Raw genomic sequence first — 26,530 nt, 5'->3', positions numbered from 1 at the left:
ATAAGCTGAAAATAAGCTCTTTCAGAAGTTGATTTTGGTCATGAGGTTTTAACACAACAATGAAAAGGTAACTAATGCATGTAGAAAGTCTAAAGTCTCTTAAAAGTGAGCTCTGCTAAATCTAACCCAAATACATACCGCTGACATTTAATGGTACAGATAAAGCATTGCTGTTCCAAAATGGAAGAGAATTATGGCATAAGAAAAAAATGTTTAAGCTCAAGCAAGATGAGAATGAATTGGGTAAAAAAAAAAAAAAAAAATGAGTCTTAAGCTCCATGTCCAGCACCTGAGGCTCAAAATGTAATCAGTCAAGATCTGAAGGTTTTGGGCATTCTCATTCCTCAAGCTCTGCCATTTGCAGCATACAAATCTTTCCTCAACGCTTGGTGTATGTCTCACAGAACTGGATGCCCTCTTTGGTGTGTGTCTCATAGAACTGGAAATTCCAAGAACTTGGAGCCTCTAGTGAAACTTAGATTTCATATTCACTGTTTTACTCAGTTGCCTTTTGGGCCTGCTTTCGGGAACGTTAAGCCTGGCACACATTTCCTGGTTTCAGCTGTTCTTCATGTCTTCCTTGATCTTGAAGTTTTAATACCTGCAAAACCATTATCACATGGACAAAATTAGATACTCGATTGTTACCCGTAGGATATGGAGAATATGTGGAAGGTATTGCTAGTTACTATGTATTGCTGTGACAAAGTACCCAAGAAAACTGTCTAAAAAAGGAAAAATAAAATAAAACCCTAAACCTAATTTTAGCCTGTGGTTCCAGAGATTTCATTCCAAGGTCACTTGACTTTAATCTTTCTGGGAAATGATAAGGTTGGACATCAAGTCAAGCAGCATGTGGTAGAACAGGATGGATTTCCTCGTCGTTGCAAGGAAGGACAGAGGGGTGGTGTGGAGGAGGGGAAAGAGAAAGAGGGATAACATGTATTCGTCAAAGTCATGCCTTAGCTCTTTCCGCTAATTAGTCCCTCACTCCTAATAGCTCATCTAGATCTGAACTCACCAGCATTTAATGCCCTTATCCTTCAGTCACATCACAAGGGCATCTATGGTGGAGTCTAAGCATTCAACATAGGTGCGTTTGGGAATATATAACTGGGTGACAGGGTTTCTTATTTGAGAAAAATATTCTAAAATTGTGGTGGCTATAAAATTTCGAGTATACTGAATTTAAATTGAACACTATAAATAGGCAAATTTTGTGGTAAGATAATTATACTCCCAATATAGTTGGAAAAATAATAGGAAGAAAATGGATAAATTGAGTGTCTAAATCCTCTCTACAGAAAAGATGAGAATAAAGGCATAAATGGAACTGATGAAGCAGTAATTGGCAAGTCTGTCATGTTTGTTGACTGCAGATATGCTGTGTTTTGTTACAAAATGACCCTGGCTTTCTCTATTTTAGAGCAAGGCAGGCTGGTTTTCTTTTCCTCACATTATTATCATCTTCTCTGATGGTTGTTCCTATCTCCTGGGAGATCATGTTTAGAAAAGGGATGTCATCTTGAGCTCAGCAGTAAGATTGCAGTAGCGCTGATGCCTGGCACTCTGGGCCACATGACTTCCCATGTGGTAGACATGCCTTCCTGCTCTCACACAGGGATCTTCTGGAATGTTATAGAGACACATTAATAGGTTTGTACATAACATTTCAGATATGAATATGAATTGTACACTAAGAAAATACAGGTCTGTTACTAAAGATAATTATGGTCATTCTTTTTTTTTAATATTAGTTATGGTCATTCTTAAAAAGTAAAAAAAAGACTAGATAGGAAACTCTGAAACTCTGAAGTGGTGGTTCTCAATCTTCCTAATGCTGTGACCGTTCAACACAGTTTTTCATGTTGAGGTGACTCCAATTATAAAGTTATTTTTGTTGCTACTTTGTAACTGTAGTTTTATTACTGTTATGAATCATAATGTAAATATCTGTTTTTTTTTTCCCAATGGTCTTAGATGACCCATGTGAAAGGATTCTGACTCCCAGGTTAGGAAACATCGCCCTAGAGATTCCATAGGGGCAGTGAGAGGAGGCACAAAGGGAACGGGTGCCACAGTGAATGTATTTGCTATTTTTCTATGGCTGTGATTAAACACCGTGACCAGGGAAACTCAGAAAAGGAAGAGTTCATTTGGGCTCATGGTTGCAGAAGATTAATAGTTCGTCACCATCCTTATAGGGAAGAATGGCAGGTGAGCATAGTGGCTTGAACTGGAAGCTGAGAGCTGAGAACTCACATCTTAAACCACAGGAATGAAACAGAGTGAATTAGGAATGGCAAATACATTTGAAATCTAAAAGCCCACCCTGAGTGAGTGACATATGTCCTCCTGGAAGGCCACCCCTCCTAAATCTACCCAAACAGTACAGCCAGCTACAAAACCAAGAGTTTAAAGAACTGATTTTATGGGGTGGGGGATTCTCACTCAAGCCAGCAGAGGAAGAAACAGGGAGAACACAAATGAGACCACTGGAACCTACATGAAGCTATTATAAGAAGCCTTTAAGATAACTCATAAGGTCACAAAAGGGGAAAAAATCAAGTAGCTTGAGATAATTGAACCATCACACCTAGAATATAATCACCAGATAACATGACACACTAGGAGATATTTTTGTAAGGAAGTAGGCATTCATTTTCTCAGAGGAGATTAGCCATTGGTCTGTTTTGAATGCTTTTTATAGGTTTGGTCTATGACTTGAAGAAGTCACATCCCTTTGTCCCCAAACCGTCAAAATGCCAAGGTTACTGATCTCGGTAAGCCTCTGAGTAAGCCAGGCCTAGCCTAGCCTATAATCCTCCCCCAGGTCTGCTCTTCCCAAACTGTGTTTTTTGACTCATCCCAGCCCTTCTGAGTGAGCCTGGGGGTGAGTGGGTGGTGACAGTGAGTGGAAAGTTTGAAAATTCTCAGAATCATGTTTCCTGAGGCATTCACCAAGGAAATAGGAAGTTGTATATTTCACCGGGTTGTGTCTCCGTTTACGAATACACGTCTTTTCTCATCCAGGAAGGGTTTGCTCATTGCTTTGTGATATCTGAAAAAAGCCAGTGATGAGTCTGCCTGAAATACAGTTGTTCCGTCTAGTTCTTCATCACTGCTGACACAGTTGTCTGCTTCTACCTGCATTTACTTTACACGTGGAAGAGTACAAATGAGTGGAGGGAAATGAGTTACTTCCATGACCATATTTGGAATCATTCATCACACATTATGCTAAGAACCCCAAGTCCTAGTGAAAATCTAATACTTGCTATCCAATTTTGTTTCCTTCAATTCAGAATATTGGAAAGGTTCTGTAGAAAATGATCATAACAGCTAATATTTACCAAATTCTCATTCTTAGTAAATAAGTACTTTACATATATCAAGTCACTTAGTGCACTCATTCTATTCTTTAGAATAAATTCTATTGTATCATGTTAATAGATGAGAGTTTGAGCCAAATTAATTATTCATGCTAATTACTATGTATTACATAAATATTGTGAAACTCTGAAAGATGAGAAACATAATTACTATAAATATTCTATTATTATCTACTCCATAAATAAATACCAATATTGCTTTTTTCTAGACAAGAAAGTGAAACTCATTTTCTCAGTGTGATAGTTAATGTAAATTGTCAACTTGACAGGGCCTAGAGTCACCTAAGTGGCAAGTCTCCAGATACACTTGTGAGGGATTGTTTTCAGTATGCGAGCTTTGGGGCATGTATTTGAAGGTTACCTTCATCACCTTAATCGAAGCAGGAAGATCCATCCTAAAGAACAGTGACACAATTCCTTGGGCTTGGGGCCTGAACTGAATGAAAACAAAGAACATGGCTGAACATGAACACTCAGCTCTCTCTGCTCTCTGACTGTGGATGTAGCATGACAAGATGTTCCAAACTCCTGCCACAATGTCCACAGGATGGATATTATCCTAGAACTGTGAGCCACAACAAGCCATTTCTACTTCAAGTTGATTTAGTTAGGACATTATCATAGTAACAAGACAAGAAACTAAGAGAACTGGCACCAAGAAATGGGGCCATTGCTCCAATCAACCTGATTATGTGGTTCTTTGGCCTTTGAACGTGTTCTGTAGCTGGTATATGAAAGAATTTTGAACTTCAGGCTATAGAAGCTCAACAAAATTTAGAACAGGGCTTAAGAGGACGTTCTGGTGGAAGTCTGAAAAGCAAGACTAATATGAGTGCAGATAGTGGCCCCTCAGGTCAGAGGGGAACAAGGAATCTATCAGAAATTAGTACAGGGCTCTTGTTTGATACTTTGGCCAATAATCTTCATTCCACCTGTGTTCTGAGAACTTAAGAGAAAGTGAATTTAAGGATAACAGAGTAATTTGTTTGGCAGAGGAAATTTCAGCACAGATGATCATTCAGGCAGTGGTATGACTCCTTTTACTGCTTTTATCTAGGTCTACACTGAACAACAACAACAACAAAAAAGCCAAAAGTTGGACAGAAACATGAACAACGTGTGGCTTTTAGAAGAAGAAAAGAGCTAGAGCAAGTTAAACTACCCACAGGTGTGTGCTAAGAGACAGGCTATAACTGCCAGCGAGAAATGTCCTGCCCTTAGAGGTCCCAAGGGAAGGCTGCTAACCCACAGCTCTAACTTGTGTAAAACCTATACTTGTTTGAAATGAAAGAGCTTGAGCTGAGAATGCAGCTAAGGAAATTCACTGATCTTCAGCAACGACTGCCTAGGACAGTGTTTCCCTGGGCTCAGCACACAGAAAGTCAGCCAAGTGGGGTAGGCAACATCTCAAGGAATCAGTAAACTTGGTAGAGTTTTCCACATGGTTCCTGTTTCACAGACATAAAAGATGCAAGACTGAGGGAGTCGTGGGCCACCATTTTATAGATCATTCGAGGATAGGCAGAGTAGGGCAGCAGTAGAGTCCCAGAAGGAAGCCCCGAGAGGACAATGTGTGGTGTGAAGGTGAAGCCTAATTTAGAACAGAGACCCAAAAATCTTAGTGATTCCCACACAGGACTTGTATGGAAGAAAAGCTATCTGCATGGAAAGGAACTGAATCAAGAGAGAGATTGTCTATGTAGCAAACAGCAAAGCTGGGGGAATGGGACTACCAAATGCCTTTGGAGTCCTCGTGTGTCTGTTGTAAGCCCCAAGTGCTGAACATTTTCCCTGCAGCTGACAGTTTTGATACTGACTTGAGTCTCAGATGATACCTGGACTTTGGAGTTTGAAACAACATTAGTCATCCTTTAAGGAATCTGATATATAATTACTATAAAAAATAATGAACTATGGTTCTTTGAAAGCCCTACTCTCATGATCTTGTTCTGTGTCTCATTTTCTTTTGAGTGCTTCTCTTTTGCTACCTCTTATGTCTAAGCCTATGCTAGACTATCTTCATAGAACTCACATCTATGGCATAAACAGGCTAGCTCTTGCATTCTTTTCTTCATCAGAGCAACAACTCATGATCTGGTTTGGAATGAGGTCTGTAGAAGTCTAGGGGACATAATATTGAAATGTCTCTGTCCTCCAATGCTGACAGATTCACCCAGAAGACAAGCCTCCAAACACACTTTCAAGATTTTTTTTCAGATTATGATAGTCTCTGGGCATGCTTTAGCGTAAGTTTGGATGATAAAATCCACCATACACCTCTATTTAGACTCATATGACACCATGTCTTGGTTCCTAGACCACATAAAAAGGGAGAAGCTTGCCAAGTGTGGGCATCCATCTCTCTCTGCTTGCCTGACTGTGGCTACAAGGCAACCAGCTGCCTCAAGTTTCTGGAGAATGCCCTGGAGCCAAATTAAGCCCTTTCTCCATTGCTTTTGTCTGTGTATTTTATTACAACAAGGCGACAAGATACATAATATTACATAGATGCAGCTTTAACAAGAAGATAGCTGGTCTGTGCCAGCAAGATGGTTCAATGGGAAAAGGGACTTGCCACCAAGCCTGACATCTGAGTTTGATTCCCGGGACCCACATGGTGGAAGGAAAGAACAAACACTTGCAAACTGTTCTCTTTCTTCATGCAAACTGTGGTACACACACCATGTCCCCACAGAGACCCAACTCAACACACACATACACACAAATAAATGTTATATAATTTTTAAAAAGGAAGCAGCTGGGGTGCTTTGGTTTCACTTTTCTCCTCATAAGCCGAGCTCTGTTATCCTGAACTGTTCTTTTCAGCAAATGCCAAAGGCTTAAAACAATCCCTACCGTTTCAATGGTTATATCATTCATTGGTTAAAAGGGGAATGAGGTTGATATGTAATCTAAGGAGGGTTCTTGAATATTTGAAGACTTAGGACAGAGTTTGGAAAGTGTACAGTGGGCTAGCTTCATGAAATAGTTGGGTTAAAAGAGAACCTGCATCTGCTCAGAATTTTCAATTTGATTTATAGATATACACATAAAAATGCAGAAAAATTGAGGAGATCCTCTGTTGCCTACTAAAGTCTTGGACCACAAGCTCTATAAAACTGTGTTGAGAGTTCATGGTAAAAATGGCAATGAGTGACATGGGCTCTTTGGTTTGTCTCTAGTCTTGGGGTAGCCTGCAGCATCTCAGCCCTTATTTTGAGCAGGGCTGACTTTTGGCATTCTTCCCATTGTTCAGCAGCATCTCCTGAGAAAATATTCTCAGTTGGTAGCACATTTTAGCATTTGACAAAGTACTTTAATGAGCTACATTAATTTGGCCTCTTTTCTACTAGACTATTAGTCTTTAAGCATGACTCATTCAGAGGCATTCCTGACCCTCCCAGAGGGGTCCTGCAGTTATCCGTGATGCAGAATTGGTGCTGAGGAGTGAGGGTGGGAGGAGATGCTTCAATCAGGGATCCTTGTAGCCTCCACATTTGTGCCTCACATCCTGTCATCTTCTTGCTCTTCATATCACATCCCTATGTAAGTAGGAGGAGGATGGTTATCATTCCAGCAAACTTCCTGTCTATATTTTAATCTGCCGAGTGTCCCAATTATGTAAACTTTATCTTAGCATCTAAAATCTGCTGTTAATAAACCTGCCAGACACATACACATATATCAATCGTGATGAAAACAAAAAACACAAAACCTCAAGGTTTCCAGCTTGTTATAAAAGTTCCGTGAGGGTGTTCACAGTGCTGAAGGGGTTGGGAGAATTCAGGATGTGAGTAGACATTCCTCTGGGAGATCAGAGGCCTGGGGGAAGAATATATTTATGTAGGCTGATATTAAATCTGGAAGGTAAGGTAAATACTTATCCTATGAGTAGATGATGAAGCATAGAAGATGCTTGCTAAGCAGAGAAAGGTTGTCTATAGTAGAAGTGGGTTGAGGAAGAAAGAAACTTCAATGGAAAGTGAGAGCAGGGAGAAAAGGGCCTTCCTAAAGTTAAGTGCTGGAGAGAAGTTTCAGCTGTGTAGAACATGGGTTGCAGATGAGGGGAAACGTGTTCTTTATGTATTATAAGCTCTCACTCTTTTCTTGAAAAAAGTATTACCGTAGAATTTAATATCTAAATTGTACATATATATCACAATAGATTAGGTTTTTGTTTAGAAACCAAGGCTTTAAGATGTGTCATTCTCAGATATAGGGGATAGCTATTGTATCTGCATTAGTTCATTTTTCTATCGCTGTGATAAGACAACATGACCGAGGCAACTTCCAGAAGAGTTTTTTGGCTTTCAGGAGGTTAGAGTCTCATGATGGTGCAGCAGAGACAGAAGGCAGTAGGGCTTTAGAGCAGAGAAAGCTCAAACCTTGAATCACTAGCAGGAGGCAGAGGAACTAACTCACAATAAAATATGTCTTTTGAAATCTCTCAGAGGGAGATAGTTCCTCCAGCAAGGCCACACCTCCAGATTCTCTCCAACCAGCCACTAGCCATTTATCAAACATTCAAATGGCCCAGCCATGGTGTATGGGGGAATGTACCCTAGTATCTTGGGTTTGGTATACATTTTGGAGAGAAGAAAAGGGAGGATTTCTATCAGTTAGAAGGTAGGTGACCACAAATTAGGTTATTCTCATCTGGAATTCATAAAACATATTCCCAAGATCGATGCTATCAAGGTCAGAGCATTTCTCAACCCTCATCAGAGAAGCTGTTTCTTACAGTAGAGGATAGCACAGAGACCTCCAACTAGATAATGTTCAGAGAGTGAGAAACTTTGGAACACTCAACCCAAATTGGGATGTCTTCATCAACACCCACCTTAGAGTTTGATGTGTAAGAAGAGGAAGAAAGGTTGTCATTGCCAGAGGTGGTAAATACTTCCAAGGGAGCAGTGTCTTCTAGACTTAGTGGTCCTGATGTTCATATAAACTCATAGAGACTGTGGCAGTATGCACAAGTCCTGCACAGTTTCAAACCAGACAAAATCCAAGCACTGAGAAAGGGACATGGACACAAAATCCCATCTGTAATTAAGAGGCTATTTGCAGTTGCTACCTACTAGCAGAGAAATCAGTTTTCTCCAATAAAGTCTAGCTAGGTATATGAGCCACACTGCAGGGCAGGACTCATGCCCAGAAATACTTGATCAATATAAAATGGACTCTATTTTGTGTGTGTGTGTCTGTGCATGTGTGTGTGTGTTCTTTGGAGAGAGAGGGGGAAGGGGGAAAGATCTGAGAGGAATTGGCAGAGAGGAAAGAAGATGATCAAAATATATTGTATAAAATGTCCAAATAAAAAATTACTATTTTGCAGTCCAAAGACTATGCCCATAATAAATTAAAATGAAACAATAAGCAAAACAAAGTTAAAATGAATATTTAAGAAGATTGTATGATCAGTTTTATTTATTACATTTTATGCCAATATCTTTATTGTTTTCTTTCAGATATACAATCCTGTATGGTTTGTGTGGGAATGTCTATGGATGGGCAAGTTCCCAAGTCTTCACACCTTTGAAAAATGCTATTATTTTCTCTCATTCATTAGCAGCAATTTGTTTGGGTATTATCTGCAAGCACATTACTGCTCTCCCTTCTTGTTTGAAGATTTAGGAAAGCGATTGTCTCCATGAGCCTCAGAAAGTCTAAGATTTTTTTCCTTCATGTAGTTTTATTGTATTAATATGTCATAACGACACTGGGGCTTATGAGAGAAATTCATTCATCCTTTTTGGTATTTGGAACCCATGCCTGATCTACATATGTTGCTCCTCATTCCTGTGGCCATTTCTTCTAATTCTATTAGTATCCTTTCAGCCACTTTAATGAAACTTCTTTCCAACATGTTGTTTAAATTATCTTCTAGGTCTCTAAGCTCATCCATTGCTTTCTTTTTACATCTGTATCTTTCTCTGCTGTGTTTTTGGACATTAATTTTTCACCTTGTTAGATGCAGAGGGCAACATCACACCTCTTTAAGGACATGGCATTAGCATCCTTTAATCTTTACCTGAGGATTGGAGTCACAATGCAAACACTGCATCATGGTATTTAATGTGCCATACAGGAAGCATTATGCTATACCCTAAGCTCTCCAGTCACATCCTTTGGATACTTTTATTAATATGTCTTAAAATATAGGCACCTGAACCTACATATACAGAAAAGTTAAAATTAAAGGGAGAAACAAATTATCCTCTACCCACTACAGCATTCGTGTAAGGCAGCCTTACATGACAGTGATAAGTACTGATGAGGAGAAACTGGAAGAGTCTAACAGCAAGTCTGACATCACAGGTAGAGGAAGGGACTTTCATACAAAGAAGCAAAACAAAACCAGCGAAAACACAAAGGGATGTTCACAACTTAAGATTGTCTGCAGATAATTGAGACAGAACAAATTATCCAGGGTTTCTTGTTGACTTTACTTGACACATGCTGAACACTTCTGTACATTGTACACAAATAAGTGCAGAACTTGACCCAGAAGATACTGTAGATTTATTGGAAGTAGCTGGTGTAAGGAGGAAAGAGAGAAGATATTTGGGTTTAGTAGTTGAGTGATGTCTGTTGTTACTAACATTAGGCTCTCCATACTTCATTCACTTACTTCATTCTTTTCCAAAAGGGATCTCAAACAGAAGACAGGAAAGTAATAATATGAGGGAATTAGTGAGCTGGATACAGGAAAGGGGGAAAAACTGAATTTAGAGAAAATCCACTATGGCTGAAGCGTTGATCTTCCTACCTCTGGAAAATGTGACATTGTGGACTGACAATGTCTTTTCAACATTAGTTGCGATAAGTATATCGTCCTCTGCACATTCTCAAATAGGAATGTTTTCTTTTACTTTTACTTTATATCATACCATGCATATGTTATTTAGGTTCCAACAATTAAACACTGACCTCACCTCCAACAATCCTAGTATACTCCTTTAATGACAATGTTCTAGCAACAAAACTTTCTTGATCCATTGATACATGCCAGGCTATTCTTTGTATTTTGAATGTATAGTAACTGTCTAAATTCCTGCAATAACTCGGGGTAAAATTCACCTTCTCCTTTTATAGCCAAAGAAACTGTAGCATAGAGCAGTTAAGAAACTTTTTCAGGATTGCAAAGTCAGAATTGAAACCCAGGCTATCAGGCTCTGGAGATCTTTCTCTTTGCCAAATAAGTAATTTGGGTACATCCAGGTATGGTTAAGATGGCCCAGAGCAGTGAAACATGTTCCCACAGAACTCCATGCACCTCTGCCTGGTAATCTAATGTGAAATAGACTACTGAGGTAGAAAGGAAACAGTGACATTTGACTTATAAAAGCTGTGACCTGATACATTTTCCATGTAGCCATGTGGTTTTCTAGGTGTCACTTTTAATTCTTTTAGTCCCAAACTTTTTTTTTTTTATTATTGGGTATTTATTTCATTTACATTTCCAATGCTATCCCAAAAGTCTCCCACACCCTCCCACACCTACTCCCCCACCCACTAACTCCCACCTCTTGGCCCTGGCGTTCCCCTGTAATGAGGCATATAAAGTCTGCAAGACCAATGGGCCTCTCTTTCCACTGCTGGACAATCAGGCCATCTTCTGATACATATGCAGCTAGAGACATGAGCTTGGGGGGGGGGGCTACTGGTTAGTTCAGATTGTTGTTCCACCTATAGGGTTGCAGATACCCCCAGTTCCTGGGTACTTTCTCCAGCTCCTCCATTGGGGGCCCTGTGATCCACCCAATAGCTGGCTGTGAGCATCCACTTCTGTATTTGCTAGGCCCCAGCATAGTCTCACATGAGACAGATATATCAGGGTCCTTTCAGCAAAATCTTGCTAGTGTATGCAATGGTGTCAGCATTTGGAGGCTGATTATGGGGTAGATCTCTGGGTATGGCAGCCTCTAGATGGTCCATCCTTTCTTCTCAGCTCCAAACTTTGTCTATGTAACTTCTTCCATGGGTGTTTTGTTCCCAATTCTAAGAAGGAGCAAAGTGTTCACACTTTGGTCTTCTTTCTTCTTGAGTTTCATGTGTTTTGCAACTTGTATCTTGTATCTTGGGTATTCTAAGTTTCTGGGCTAATATCCATTTATCAGTGAGTACATATTGTGTGAGTTCTTCTGTGATTGGGTTACCTCACTCAGGATGATGCCCTCCAGGTCCATCCATTTGCCTAGGAATTTCATAAATTCATTCTTTTTAATAGCTGAGTAGTACTCCATTGGGTAAATGTACCACATTTTCTGTATCCATTCCTCTGTTGAGGGGCATCTGGGTTCTTTCCAGCTTCTGGCTATTATAAATAAGGCTGCTATGAACATAGTGGAGCATGTGTTCTTCTTACTGGTTGGAACATCTTCTGGATATATGCCCAGGAGACTTATTGCTGGAACCTCTGGTAGTACCATGTCCAATTTTCTGAGGAACAGCCAGACTGATTTCCAGAGTGGTTGTACAAGCTTGCAATCCCACCAACAATGGAGGAGTGTTCTTCTTTCTCCACATCCTAGCCAGCATCTGCTGTCACCTGAATTTTTGATCTTAGCCATTCTGACTGATGTGAGGTGGAATCTCAGGGTTGTTTCGATTTGCATTTCCCTGATGATTAAGGATGCTGAACATTTTTTTTCAGGTGCTTCTCAGCCATTCGGTATTCCTCAGTTGAGAATTCTTTGTTTAGCTCTGAGCCCCATTTTTCAATGGGGTTATTTGATTTTCTGAAGTCTACCTTCTTGAGTTCTTTATATATATTGGATATTAGTTCAATATCTGATTTAGGATAGGTAAAGATTCTTTCCCAATCTGTTGGTGGCCTTTTTGTCTTATTGACAGTGTCTTTTTTTTAAATTTTTATGTCTTTTATTCAAAATTCTGAAGGCAAACTTTTATGTGATTACATAAGCATCATAAACATAAAGGTATTTAAACATTACATAACAAGAAAAGCCGGAATACTTTACCTTTGTAGGTGTCAAAATGAAATGGATGAATCATGATATGCATTTCTAATAATTACTGGCCAAAAGTTGATATTTTCCTAGTCTGTTAAAACAGACATACTTTATCCTTCATCAGGTAGGAAATAGCATGCATTAAAATAAAGTATCCAACACAAAGAACATAGATATTCTGGGTTTTGTGTTAAATTCGAGAATACTAAAAATTAGTTTCCTATTTATTTCTCTCTCTACATAACACACACACACACACACACACACACACACACACACACACACACAAGCACATTTGTCATAGACATATTGCACATATATATCATTTGTGAGCCCAGCATTCTAAAACAGTGGAAACAGTTTTTGTTCTGTGACATCATTTTTTTTTACACTGTTTTTTTTTATTACATATTTTCCTCAATTACATTTCCAATGCTATCCCAAAAGTCCCCCATACCGCCCCCCACTTCCCTACCCTCCCATTCCCATTCTTTTGGCCCTGGCATTCCCCTATATTGGGGCATATAAAGTTTGCAAGTCCAATGGGCCTCTCTTTCCAGTGATGGCCGACTAGGCCATCTTTCCATACATATGCAGCTAGAGACAAGAGCTCCGGGGTACTGGTTAGTTCATCATGTTGTTCCAGCTATAGGGTTGCAGATCCCTTTAGCTCCTTGGGTACTTTCTCTAGCTTCTCCATTGGGAGCCCTGTGATCCATCCAATAGCTGACTGTGAGCATCCACTCCTGTGTTTGCTAGGCCCCTGCATAGTCTCACAAGAGACAGCTATCTTTGGGTCCTTTCAGCAAAATCTTGCTAGTGTATGCAATGGTGTCAGCGTTTAGAAGCTGATTATGGGATGGATCCCTGGATACAGCAGTCTCTAGATGGTCCATCCTTTCATCACAGCTCCGAACTTTGTCTCTGTAACTCCTTCCCTGGGTGTTTTGTTCCCAATTCTAAGAAGGGGCACAGTGTCCACATTTTGGTCTTCATTCTTCTTGAGTTTCATGCGTTTAGCAAATTGTATCTTATATCTTGGGTATCCTAAGTTTTGGGCTAATATCCACTTATCAGTGAATACATATTGTGTGAGTTCCTTTGTGATTGTGTTACCTCACTCAAGATGATGCCCTCCAGGTCCATCCATTTGGCTAGGAATTTCATAAATTCATTCTTTTTAATAGCTGAGTAGTACTCCATTGTGTAAATGTACCATAATTTCTGTATCCATTCCTCTGTTGAGGGACATCTGGGTTCTTTCCAGCTTCTGGCTATTATAAATAGGGCTGCTATGAACATAGTGGAGCATGTGTCCTTCTTACCGGTTGGGACATCTTCTGGATATATGCCCAGAAGAGGTATTGCTGGATCCTCCGGTAGTACTATGTCCAATTTTCTGAGGAACCGCCAGACTGATTTCCAGAGTGGTTGTACAAGCTTGCAATCCCACCAACAATGGAGGAGTGTTCCTCTTTCTCCACATCCCCGCCAGCATCTGCTGTCACCTGAATTTTTGATCTTAGCCATTCTGACTGGTGTGAGGTGGAATCTCAGGGTTGTTTTGATTTGCATTTCCCTGATGATTAAGGATGTTGAACATTTTTTCAGGTGCTTCTCTGCCATTTGGTATTCTTCAGGTGAGAATTCTTTGTTCAATTCTGAGCCCCATTTTTTAATGGGGTTATTTGACTTTCTGGAGTCCACCTTCTTGAGTTCCTTATATATATTGGATATTAGACCCTTATCTGATTTAGGATAGGTAAAGATCCTTTCCCAATCTGTTGGTGGTTTTTTTGTCTTATTGATGGTGTCTTTTGCCTTGCAGAAGCTTTGCAGTTTCATGAGGTCCCACTTGTCAATTCTCGATCTTACAGCACAAGCCATTGCTGTTTTATTCAAGAATTTTTCCCCTGTGCCCATATCTTCAAGGCTTTTCCCCACTTTCTCCTCTATAAGTTTCAGTGTCTCTGGTTTTATGTGAAGTTCCTTGATCCACTTAGACTTGACCTTAGTACAAGGAGATAGGAATGGATTGATTCGCATTCTTCTACATGATAACAACCAGTTGTGCCAGCACCATTTGTTGAAAATGCTGTCTTTCTTCCACTGGATGTTTTTAGCTCCCTTGTCGAAGATCAAGTGACCGTAGGTGTGTGGGTTCATTTCTGGGTCTTCAATTCTATTCCATTGGTCTATTTGTCTGTCACTATACCAGTACCATGCAGTTTTTATCACAATTGCTCTGTAGTAAAGCTTTAGGTCTGGCATGGTGATTCCACCAGAGGTTCTTTTATCCTTGAGAAGAGTTTTTGCTATCCTAGGTTTTTTGTTATTCCAGATGAATTTGCAGATTGCACTTTCTAATTCGTTGAAGAATTGAGTTGGAATTTTGATGGGGATTGCATTGAATCTGTAGATTGCTTTTGGCAAGATAGCCATTTTTAAAATGTTGATCCTGCCAATCCATGAGCATGGAAGATCTTTCCATCTTCTGAGATCTTCTAGAATTTCTTTCTTCAGAGACTTGAAGTTCTTATTATACAGATCTTTCACTTCCTTAGTTAGAGTCACGCCAAGATATTTTATATTATTTGTGACTATTGAGAAGGGTGTTGTTTCCCTAATTTCTTTCTCAGCCTGTTTATTCTTTGTGTAGAGAAAGGCCATTGATTTGTTTGAGTTAATTTTATATCCAGCTACTTCACCGAAGCTGTTTATCAGGTTTAGGAGTTCTCTGGTGGAATTTTTAGGGTCACTTATATATACTATCATATCATCTGCAAAAAGTGATATTTTGACTTCATCTTTTCCAATTTGTATCCCTTTGATCTCCTTTTGTTGTCGAATTGCTCTGGCTAGGACTTCAAGTACTATGTTGAATAGGTATGGAGAAAGTGGACAGCCTTGTCTAGTCCCTGATTTTAGAGGGATTGCTTCAAGCTTCTCACCATTTACTTTGATGTTGGCTACTGGTTTGCTGTATATTGCTTTTATCATGTTTAGGTATGGGCCTTGAATTCCTGATCTTTCCAAGACTTTTATCATGAATGGGTGTTGGATCTTGTCAAATGCTTTTTCTGCATCTAAGGAGATGACCATGTGGTTTTTGTCTTTGAGTTTGTTTATATACTGGATTACGTTGATGGATTTCGTATATTGAACCATCCCTGCATCCCTGGGATGAAACCTACTTGGTCAGGATGGATGATTGTTTTGATGTGTTCTTGGATTCGGTTAGCAAGAACTTTATTGAGTATTTTTGCATCAATATTCATAAGGGATATTGGTCTGAAGTTTTCTATCTTTGTTGGGTCTTTTTGTGGTTTAGGTATCAGAGTAATTGTGGCTTCATAGAATGAGTTGGGTAGAGTACCTTCTGTTTCTATTTTGTGGAATAGTTTGTGAAGAACTGGGATTAGATCTTCTTTGAAGGTCTGATAGAACTCTGCACTAAACCCATCTGGTCCTGGGCTTTTTTTGGTTGGGAGACTATTAATGACTGCTTCTATTTCTTTGGGGGATATAGGGCTGTTTAGATCATTAACCTGATCTTGGTTCAACTTTGGTACCTGGTATCTGTCTAGGAACTTCTCCATTTCATCCAGGTTTTCCAGTTTTGTTGAGTATAGCCTTTGGTAGAAGGATCTGATGGTGTTTTGGATGTCTTCAGGATCTGTTGTTATGTCTCCTTTTTCATTTCTGATTTTGTTAATTAGAATACTTTCCCTGTGCCCTCTAGTTAGTCTGGCTAAGGGTTTATCTATCTTGTTGATTTTCTCAAAGAACCAGCTCCTTGATTGGTTGATTCTTTGAATAGTTCTTCTTGTTTCCACTTGATTGATTTCGCCCCTGAGTTTGATTATTTCCTGCCGTCTACTCCACTTGGGTGAATTTGCTTCCTTTTGTTCTAGTGCTTTTAGGTGTGTTGTCAAGCTGCTAATGTGTGCTCTTTCTAGTTTCTTTTTGGAGGCACTCAGAGCTATGAGTTTTCCTTTTAGAAATGCTTTCATTGCGTCCCATAAGTTTGGGTATGTTGTGGCTTCATTTTCATTGAACTCTAAAAAGTCCTTGATTTCTTTCTTTATTCCTTCCTTGACCAAGGTATCACTGAGAAGAGTGTTGTTCAGTTTCCCTGTGAATGTTGGCTTTCTATTATATATTTTGTTATTGATGATCAGCCTTAGTCCATGGTGATCTGATAGGATGCATGGGACAATTTCAATGTTTTTGTATCTGTTGAGTCCTGTTTTGTGCCCAATTACGTGGTCAATTTTGGAGAAGGTACCATGAGGTGCTGAGAAGAAGGTGTATCCTTTTGTTTTAGGGTAAAATGTTCTGTAGATATCTGCCAGATCCATTTGATCCATAACTTCTGTTAGTTTCACTGTGTCCCTGTTTAGTTTCTGTTTCCATGATCTGTCCATTGGTGAAAGTGGTGTGTTGAAGTCTCCCACTATTATTGTATGAGGTGCAATGTGTGCTTTGAGATTTACTAAAGTTTCTTTAATGAATGTGGCTGCCTTTGTATTTGGAGCATAGATATTCAGGATTGATAGTTCCTCTTGGAGGATTTTACCTTTGATGAGTATGAAGTGCCCCTCCCTGTCTTTTTTGATGACTTTGGGTTGGAAGTCAATCTTATCTGATATTAGAATGGCTACTCCAGCTTGTTTCTTCAGACCATTTGCTTGGAAAATTGTTTTCCAGCCTTTCATTCTGAGGTAGTGTCTATCTTTTTCTCTGAGATGAGTTTCTTGTAAGCAGCAAAATGTTGGGTCTTGTTTGTGTAGCCAGTTTGTTAGTCTATGTCTTTTTATCGGGGAGTTGAGTCCATTGATATTAAGAGATATTAAGGAAAAGTAATTGTTGTTTCCTGTTATTTTTGTTGTTAAAGTTGGCATTCTGTTCTTGTGGCTGTCTTCTTTTCGGTTTGTCGAGGGATTACCTTCTTGTTGTTTCTAGGGCGTGGTTCCTGTCCTTGTATTGGTTTTTTTCTGTTATTATCCTTTGAAGGGCTGGATTCGTGGAGAGATAATGTGTGAATTTGGTTTTGTCGTGGAATACTTTGGTTTCTCCATCTATGTTAATTGAGAGTTTGGCTGGGTATAGTAGCCTGGGCTGGAATTTGTGTTCTTTTAGTGTCTGTATAACATCTGTTCAGGATCTTCTGGCTTTCATAGTCTCTGGTGAAAAATCTGGTGTAATTCTGATAGGCTTGCCTTTATATGTTACTTGGCCTTTTTCTCTTACTGCTTTTAGTATTCTATCTTTATTTAGTGCATTTGTTGTTCTGATTATTATGTGTCGGGAGGTATTTCTTTTCTGGTCCAGCCTATTTGGAGTTCTGTAGGCTTCTTGTATGTTCATGGGCATCTCTTTCTTTAGATTTGGGAAGTTTTCTTCTATAATTTTGTTGAAGATGTTTGCTGGTCCTTTGAGTTGAAAATCTTCATTCTCATCCACTCCTATTATCCGTAGGTTTGGTCTTCTCATTGTGTCCTGTATTTCCTGGATGTTTTGAGTTAGGATCTTTTTGCATTTTCCATTTTCCTTGATTGTTGTGCCGATGTTCTGTATGGAATCTTCTGCACCTGAGATTCTCTCTTCCATCTCTTGTATTCTGTTGCTGATGCTTGCATCTATGGTTCCAGATTTCTTTCCTAGGGTTTCTATCTCCAGTGTTGCCTCATTTTGGGTTTTCTTTATTGTGTCTACTTCCCTTTTTAGGTCTAGTATGGTTTTGTTCATTTCCATCATCTGATTGGATGTGTTTTCCTGTTTCTCTTTAAGGACTTCTACCAGTTTGGTTGTGTTTTCCTGTTTTTCTTTAAGGACTTGTAACTCTTTAGCCATGTTCTCCTGTAGTTCTTTAAAGTCCTTCTTGATGTCCTCTACCATCATCATGAGATATGCTTTTAAATCCAGGTCTAGTTTTTCAGGTGTGTTGGGGTGCCCTGGACTGGGCGAAGTGGGAGTGCTGGGTCCTGATGATGGTGAATGGTCTTGGTTTCTGTTAGTAAGATTCTTACCTTTACCTCTCGCCATCTGGTAATCTCTGGAGTTGTTATAGTTGTCTCTGTTCAGAGGTTGTTCTTCTGGTGATTCTGAGTATCCTCTGTCAGCAGACCTGGGAGACAGGCTCTCTCCTCTGAGTTTCAGTGGTTAGAGCACTCCCTGCTGACAAGCTTTCCTCTTAAAGGGAAGGTGTACAGATATCTGGCGTTTGGACCTCCTCCTGGCCGAAGAAGAAGGCGGAAAACAGGACCTTTCCCAGATGCTGTGTTGCTTTGGCAGGTCACAGAAGCTGTAGGCTTCTGTGGTGCACACTCTCAGCTGTGCAGACTAAGTTCCTAAGTTCAGTGGAGTCCTGGATCCAAGATGTGCTCCCTGCTCCTGAGGCAGAGGGCTCCTGTGCAGGGCAGACCACTGTCTTCCAGCTAGGAGGGTGCCGGATGTCTGTGGCCCCAAAAGGGTGCTGCCTCAGCGGCTCTGTGGCTCCCGCCTGTCCCAGAAGCTGTCTGCCTCTGTGGTCCTCACTCTGACCTGTACAGACTAAGTTCGGCGGTGTCCCGGAGCCAAGATGGCGCTCCCTGCAGGGCAGGTCACTGTTCAGACAGTGTCTTTTGCCTTACAGTAGCTTTGCAATTTTATGAGGTCCCATTTGTGGATTCTCGATCTTACAGCACAAGCCATTCCTGTTCTAAGAGGAAAACTCATAGCTCTGAGTGCCTCCAAATAGAAACTAGAGAGAGCACACACTAGTATCTTGACAACACACCTAGAAGCTCTAGAACAAAAGGAAGCAAATTCACCCAAGAGGAGTAGACAGCAGGATATAATCAAACTCAGGGGCGAAATTTACGAAGTGGAAACAGGAAGAACTATTCAAAGAATCAACCAAACAAGAAGCTGGTTCTTTGAGAAAATCAACAAGATAGATAAACCCTCATCCAGACTCAGTAAAGGGCACAGGGACAGCATCGTAATTAACAAAATCAGAAATGAAAAGGGAGACATAAAAACAGATCCTGAAGAAATCCAAAACACCATCAGATCCTTCTACAAAAGGCTATACTCAACAAAACTGGAGAACGTGGACGAAATGGACAAATTTCTAGGCAGATACCAGGTACCATACTTAAATTAGGATCAGGTTAATGATCTAAACAGTCCTATATCCCCTACAGAAATAGAAGCTGTCATTAATAGTTTCCCAACCAAAAAAAGCCCAGGACCAAATGGGTTTAGTGCAGAGTTCTATCAGACCTTCAAAGAAGATCTAATTCCAGTTCTTCACAAACTATTCCACAAAATAGAAGCAGAATGTACTCTACCCAACTCATTCTATGAAGCCACAATTACTCTGATACCCAAACCACAGAAAGACCCAATAAAGATAGAGAACTTGAGACCATTTTCCCTTATGAATATCAATGCAAAAATCCTCAATAAAATTCTCGCTAACCGAATCCAAGAACACATCAAAACAATCATCCATCCTGACCAAGTAGGTTTCATTCCAGGGATGCAGGGATGGTTTAATATACGAAATCCATCAACGTAATCCATTATATAAACAAACTCAAAGACAAAACCACATGATCATCTCCTTAGGTGCTGAGAAAGCATTTGACAAAATCCAACACTCATTCATGATAAAAGTCTTGGAAAGATCAGGAATTCAAGGCCCATACCTAAACATGATAAAAGCAATCTACAGCAAACCAGTAGCCAATATCAAAGTAAATGGTGAGAAGCTGGAAGCAATCCCACTAAAATCAGGTACTAGACAAGGCTGCCCACTTTCTCCCTACCTATTCAACATTGTACTTGAAGTCCTAGCCAGAGGAATTCGACAATAAAAGGAGGTCAAGGGGATACAAATTGGAAAGGAAGAGGTCAAAATATCAGTTTTTGCAGATGATATGATAGTATATATAAGTGACCCTAAAAATTCCACCAGAGAACTCCTTAACTTGATAAGCAGGTTCAATGAAGTATCTGGATATAAAATTAACTCAAACTAGTCAATGGCCTTTCTGTACACAAAGAATAAACAGGCTGAGAAAGAAATGAGGGAAACAACACCCTTCTCAATAGTCACAAATAATATAAAATACCTTGGCGTGACTCTAACTAAGGAAGTGAAATGATCTGTATGATAAGAACTTCAAGTCTCTAAAGAAAGAAATTAAAGAAGATCTTAGAAGATGGAAAGATCTCCCATGCTCATGGATTGGCAGGATCAATATAGTAAAAATTGCTATCTTGCCAAAAGCAGTCCCAAACTTCTTAAATTCAGGCAAAAGTTCTTTTCTTGACTATAAGATTTTGGTCATATCAAATGACACCAGGTTAGTCAAGAGTCTGGCAGACATAAAGGATATGTGGACATCAGTAGTTTCTTCGGCTGTCATGGTATGGTGAGTTATCAGCTTAGCGTAAGCCTATAGTATTTCTGTCATTTCCAAAGTCAGCATATTAATTTTTCTATGTCACTGGGAAAGTAAAAACAGGAAACATCCCAGCCGGGTAATAGAGGCCTAGAGTAATTTACTTAAGTCAGAGGGCACATTTCCCCAGGCCAACTGTGGTAATTACACTATGTTTGAGAAAGACCATAGAAGGCTAATGTGGTGATAATATTAGAGGGTATAATATTAGAAGGAATGTCCATAGCCTTTGGATTTAGTGAACTGCATTCCTTGTGCTATATCTCAGATTTCCAAAGAGACAAGTAATTGTTGGACTCATACATCTTGCTCTAAATGCAGTCAAAGACCCACAGGGAAACTTTCCTTCATAAAACTTAAAGTGAACATGTCTGAGCTCCAGGCCACAAGTTTAAATTCACTTCTCATCAGGGTGACTTAATCTACTCCTAATGACTCTTCAAACACTGAAGAGGAAGACATAGGTCACGTTGGGATGTTCCCAGGAGATGCATCAGTCTCGAATCATAGCCATAGCAGACACCCTCTGATGGGCGGATGACTCTGCAGTAGACACATGGAAGACATAAGTCACAGGGCATGCAACCCAGGGAAAAGCAGGCGAAAACATATGTTTAACAGAAATATCCCAAAGAACATTCATTTGCCATTTAAAAGTTCTAAGAATTATGTTTCTCTTAAAAGTGTTCTATATATGTTGACTACAGGACTCCCAATAAGATAACTTTGGGATATTAGATTTCTTGATATCCACTACATAATTGCTCAATGAGTCTCTCTTCTGCCTGGTGATTTAGAAGTTTAAATTCAGTTTCTAATGTAATCATGCTAAGTTCTTCATTATTTGTTACTTTCTCCTGTTGTTTTGTTAATTTAAAATTTCTATATTTTAAATCATTTTGGTAGAACACATGCAAATTGGTATAACTACCAAACTCATAATTATTCCACTGTGATTATGTCATGTCCATTATATATGCTTTGCTGTGATGCAAATTATGTCTGATACTAATAGTATGCATCACCTTGTTTTGAATTGTGATTTTACAGAATACATTTTACAGAATAATATCAATATTCCTGTGTATTAAGATTTAGGAGCATATTTTTAAAGTTGTATCATGAATGCTATTTTACTCATCTCATATTCTAATTTCCGACTGATTTTAAATATTTAAAGATAATCTGCATATGTTTATTGTGGTAAATGATATATGCCTCTATACGTTCTATAACATTTTGTTTTTAGTCTTTTTCCTCCTTCTGTGATCTGTTGTAAATAATGGTTTTTTGTTGTTGTTGTTGCTGTTTGTTTTTTGTTTTGTTTTGTTTTGAGACTGAATTTTATACTATAACTTCAGTCAAAAAAATAATTCACTGTTCTGCCTTAGCCTGCAGCCTGGAGTGCACAGAAATCACAGACATACATGGCCAAATCCATGTGTTTTTGTTTGATATGTTTTTCATATTAAGCAATTGAGCCCAGAGTCAGTTACGTGAGAGGCAAGTATTCTACCTTTGACCTTTCCCCTGAGCCTCCTACCTCTTTTAAAATACATTTTATTTTTTAGAGAGGGTTTTTCTAAGTTTTCTAGGCTGGCTTTGAACATATTATTCTGTTTCTCCTCCTGAGAATCTGGAATTACCGGTGTGCCCTCTGTTTCTTGCTAGCTATGCCAAAGTTTTTGTTTCTTTGTATTGTTTTGGTTAAATATATTTTTCTTAAACTATTATGCTGGAATATGTGGATTACATTTTTAATCTTAGTGTTTAGTTTAAATTTATAACATCCATTTAACTACATATTTTAAAATAAACTTGAAAAGCATGCTCCCCCATACCTACTATAACTGGAATTTTAGGACAAAATACCCTCTTTACAAATAAAAATTCCACACTTTAGAACTTAAAACCTAACTCCAGGCCTGCATAGTGAAATTGAGTACCAGTTAGCCACTTAAGATGCCTGCCTCCAGCTCACTGCTAAATGGTGGCAAACCCTGAACTTGTTTTGTATAGGTGGTCAAGAGAATGTCTCTAGTGCCTGACTCCAACACCAGGTAGTAAAGAATAAAACAACAGTCCTGCTGGATTAAAACAGGAAACAAGCATAAGACTTTGTCTGTAACTCAGACAAAGAATGTTGACAAAAGAATGTTGACACTGTGGAGTCTGTTGGCCTCTGGCCAGGCTAGAGACTGTGTATAGAACTTGTAGACCCATCTCAGTGCTAGGAAGAGCAATGTGGTCCAATGGAGAAGGACTTTTATTCTGGCTAGTATCATATAGTGGTCTTAGTGGTTGTTGTGGTCTTGGACCATAACTATACCACAGGTGCAGGGAGGCCATGGTTGAATTTACATTGGTCCTGACTCAGTACTCTGGCCTTGATGGATATTGCAATATTGATAGATATGAGACTATCCAACCTGTTCCTTTACCAACTCTAGACAACACCAGAGGAGCAATAATGTAGTGGGGGAAAGACATTTTACCTGAAAAATTTGGGAGTCTGGGTGGTATTACTCCATGTTACAGGAGAATGAGCATACGTTCTTCATGTTTTTAGTCTTACTAATAAAATAATTTAGAAATGTATTCAAAGGAAGCTTGTGAACCATTGCTGTAGTGTTTTAAAAAACCCCCACAAATAGCTGGAGACAAAAAAGTGGAGAAGAGGAAGAGGAAAATGGCCAAGCTTTTTGAGTTAAGCTGGCATGAAAGTCAGTCACATGGCAAACTGAGAAGTATTTGATGGGGAGAGGAGGCTTACAGTAGTAGTAAGGAAGAGCAAATTACTAGAAGAGGCACTTGCTCCAGACAGCATTTGGAAGATGGAAGAGAATAGAAAAAGAAAGTTACGTCTTAGAAAGATGTACAGTTATGGCAAAGCCTCATGGCTACCCTGGAGTAATTGCATACACTGTCTCTGGAAGGGAAACCACACTGTCAAATTAATGTAGTATTAGCCCCATACCCCTCGGCACAGCTTAGGGTAGACTTGCTTTCGGGGGGGGGGGCAATCACTTGGTAGGTGATTGATATACCCAACTAGATTAACTCTTAGAGGAAGAGACAATGTCATATCTCTAAAACATGGCAAGAGCAGGTAGATACCAATATGTTACTTAGAATTCTGGGGATGGTCCTTCCACAATGAAGTCCTGGGCCAATGCCTAAGCAAGTATCTAGGCTCTCCCTAGCTTCAGGATTCTAAGTGCAGACTTCCATTTCTTGGCACTTATCCACATAACTATTTCAAATGCCTCTAGGAAACTTGGATTTAGGGACCATCTAGTTCTGACAAAGGGATAATAACCACAAGTTTATAGAATATAGTTCTTTTGAAAATTAGCCACAAACAAATTCAGATTATAAACAATAAACTCACTCCTCCAATCAATGGATGATCCTGTAGCCTAAAAAGCTTCAAGGGATTTTAGAGAACCATGACCTCAGGAAGTCATTTAAGCTGTTAGACTGCACCGTAGACATTTATAGTATACTCTCTCAAATAGGTTAGGTTCATTCTTATCAATACAAGAAACATTCATGTCAAAATTAGAAAATTTCATGTAATGAAATGAAATTAGGTAACAACAAAAAGAAAAATTTGAAAACTATCAATTATTAGTCATAATGCTTGCACTACTTGTTCCTGGTCAGAAAGTCCTTTCATGTGTCTAAAAGTTTGTGATGGTTTGAAAGAGAAATGCTTCTTATAGCCTCTGGACTTTGTGAATTCATGGTCTCCAGTTAATGTTATTGGGGAAGATCAAGGAGGCACAGCCTTACTTGGAAGGGTATCACTGGGGATGAGCTGTGAGTTCAGAAGCTTATTTCTACTGTTAGTTACCTCTCTGCTTTCTGCTTGTGATTGAGGGTGTGAGCTCTTGGCCCTCTACACTGGCCACCATACCTGCTGCTTGCTGTCTTGCTTTCCTGCTCTGATGGACTTATCCCTCTGGAAGCATAAGCCAAAATAAACTCTTTCTTCTATAACTTGTCCTAGTCATGATGTTTTAATTGCAGCAAAAGAAGAGGAACTGATACAAATTTCAAATATATTTCCTACCTTTCCTTTCAAGTTCAGGGTATCAAGTTTCATACTGAGATTCTTGATCCATTTGGAGTTTTATGAAAGTTGAGAAATAAGAATCTAGTTTTATTCTTCTACATGTAGCTATTCAACTAACCAGAAAGCAAAACCTTATTTGCAAACAACCAATGAGATAGAGGAAAAAAAATCAAAAATGAAACACATATTTTTATTTATATATTTGTAAATAAAATATAATTAAGTCACATTCCCCTTCCTTTTCCTTCTCCAGCCTCCCCACAAGTACCCTTCCTCCAACTCCATAAATGTCCACTCCTAACTCTTAAACTGATATACTCATCTTTTTGATTAGTATTGTTACACTCATATTTGCATATGTATGTATAAATATGTAAATAAAACTTGCTAAGTCTGTTTTTTGTTGTTTTTATTGTTTCAGGGCTGACTACTTTGTATTGGATAATTAATTAGGGGGCTTATTCCTGGGAAAGGCTAATTCTCTCTCAGCACTCATGTTTGCCCACACTTTTTTTATATAGAGGTGAGACCCTCTACTTTTTTTCTGTTCTGCATTAGCACATCTACTAATATTGCGATTATTTAAGAGTTTTCTTTTTTAATGCAGTCATTTCCAGATGACACCATGACTTCCTGGTATTCTGGCTTTCACACTCTTTCTTCCTCTTTTTCATGATTTTTCCTGAGCTATAGATGCAGGAGCTGTTCTGCAGATGGATCCATTGTGGCTAGACTCACCCACATCTGTTGATCTCTACATTGTGTTCATTTGTGGTTTCCTTTTATGAGAGATAATAGCTACATTTATCTTTGTGTATAAGATTAAGATTTAGAATGTAGTTCGGAATGCTGGCCTAGCAAAATGTAGTTGTGTGGCGGTGAGCTGTGTACAGACAGCCTGGTCCTGGTTGAACACGGGCCTTGAACCCCAGTGACCCTAAAGGGATGGCAGGGCCTCCTGGGCCCCTGGCTCCTGTTGCAACTACAGCCTCCCACAGCCCCCTGCAGAGAGATCAGTCATGTAGGCATGGCCCCAAGCTCCTGGTATTCGGTCTGGACTCCGCCCCCACAGTTACCTGGCAACAGCCAGGATGGCCCCAACCCACTATAAAGAAGCTGCTTGCCCCCTCCTTGCTCTCTTAATCTCTTACGTCTTATTCTCTTGCTCCCTTGCTCCCCTGCTATCCACCTTCCCTTCCCCCCTTCCCGCCTCTCTCCACATGGCCATGACCAGCCTCTACTTCCCTACTCTCTCCATCTCTCTGCTTCTCTACAATAAACACCTTAAAAACATTGACTGCCTCGTCTCATCAGGAGCAGGTCTTTCCATAAAGAGAACTCCCACCTGGAGACCTCTCTGCAATCTCAACCATGGCTGCCAGCAGCCAAACCAAGCAGCCTGCTGAGCTAGCCACCTGAGCTAGCCAGACTTTCTCCTCCCAGCAGTAACCTGCCAGAGCTCTCCTACCCTTTTCGCGTTGGCCCCTGGGCCAGAGTTCCCCCGGGGGTCTTCACCTGTTCTCAGCTCTTCTGCATCATACAGCAGCTTCTGGGATGTTCGAGAGCGAGAACCTGTCCTCCCCGGCCTCTGTGCAGCCCAGGGACCCCAGATCCGGATCTTCCTTG

General features: G+C 39.7%; 1 long non-coding RNA gene across 1 annotated transcript in view; it reads right to left on the bottom strand.

The window, feature by feature from the left end:
* Positions 1–256: 256 nt before the first annotated feature.
* LOC147001071 (uncharacterized) overlaps positions 257–26,530 on the bottom strand; it is a 36,074-nt gene continuing 9,800 nt past the window's right edge. The window contains exon 4 of the long non-coding RNA XR_015045478.1: positions 257–601. This is a non-coding gene — a long non-coding RNA (uncharacterized LOC147001071). The remainder of the gene's footprint in view (positions 602–26,530) is intronic.

Source organism: Mus caroli, unplaced genomic scaffold, assembly GCF_978045245.1.
Source record: "Mus caroli unplaced genomic scaffold, Mus_caroli_1 scaffold_15, whole genome shotgun sequence".
In the NCBI taxonomy this organism is placed as follows: domain Eukaryota; kingdom Metazoa; phylum Chordata; class Mammalia; order Rodentia; family Muridae; genus Mus; species Mus caroli.
This window is presented reverse-complemented; position numbering and strand designations above follow the sequence as displayed.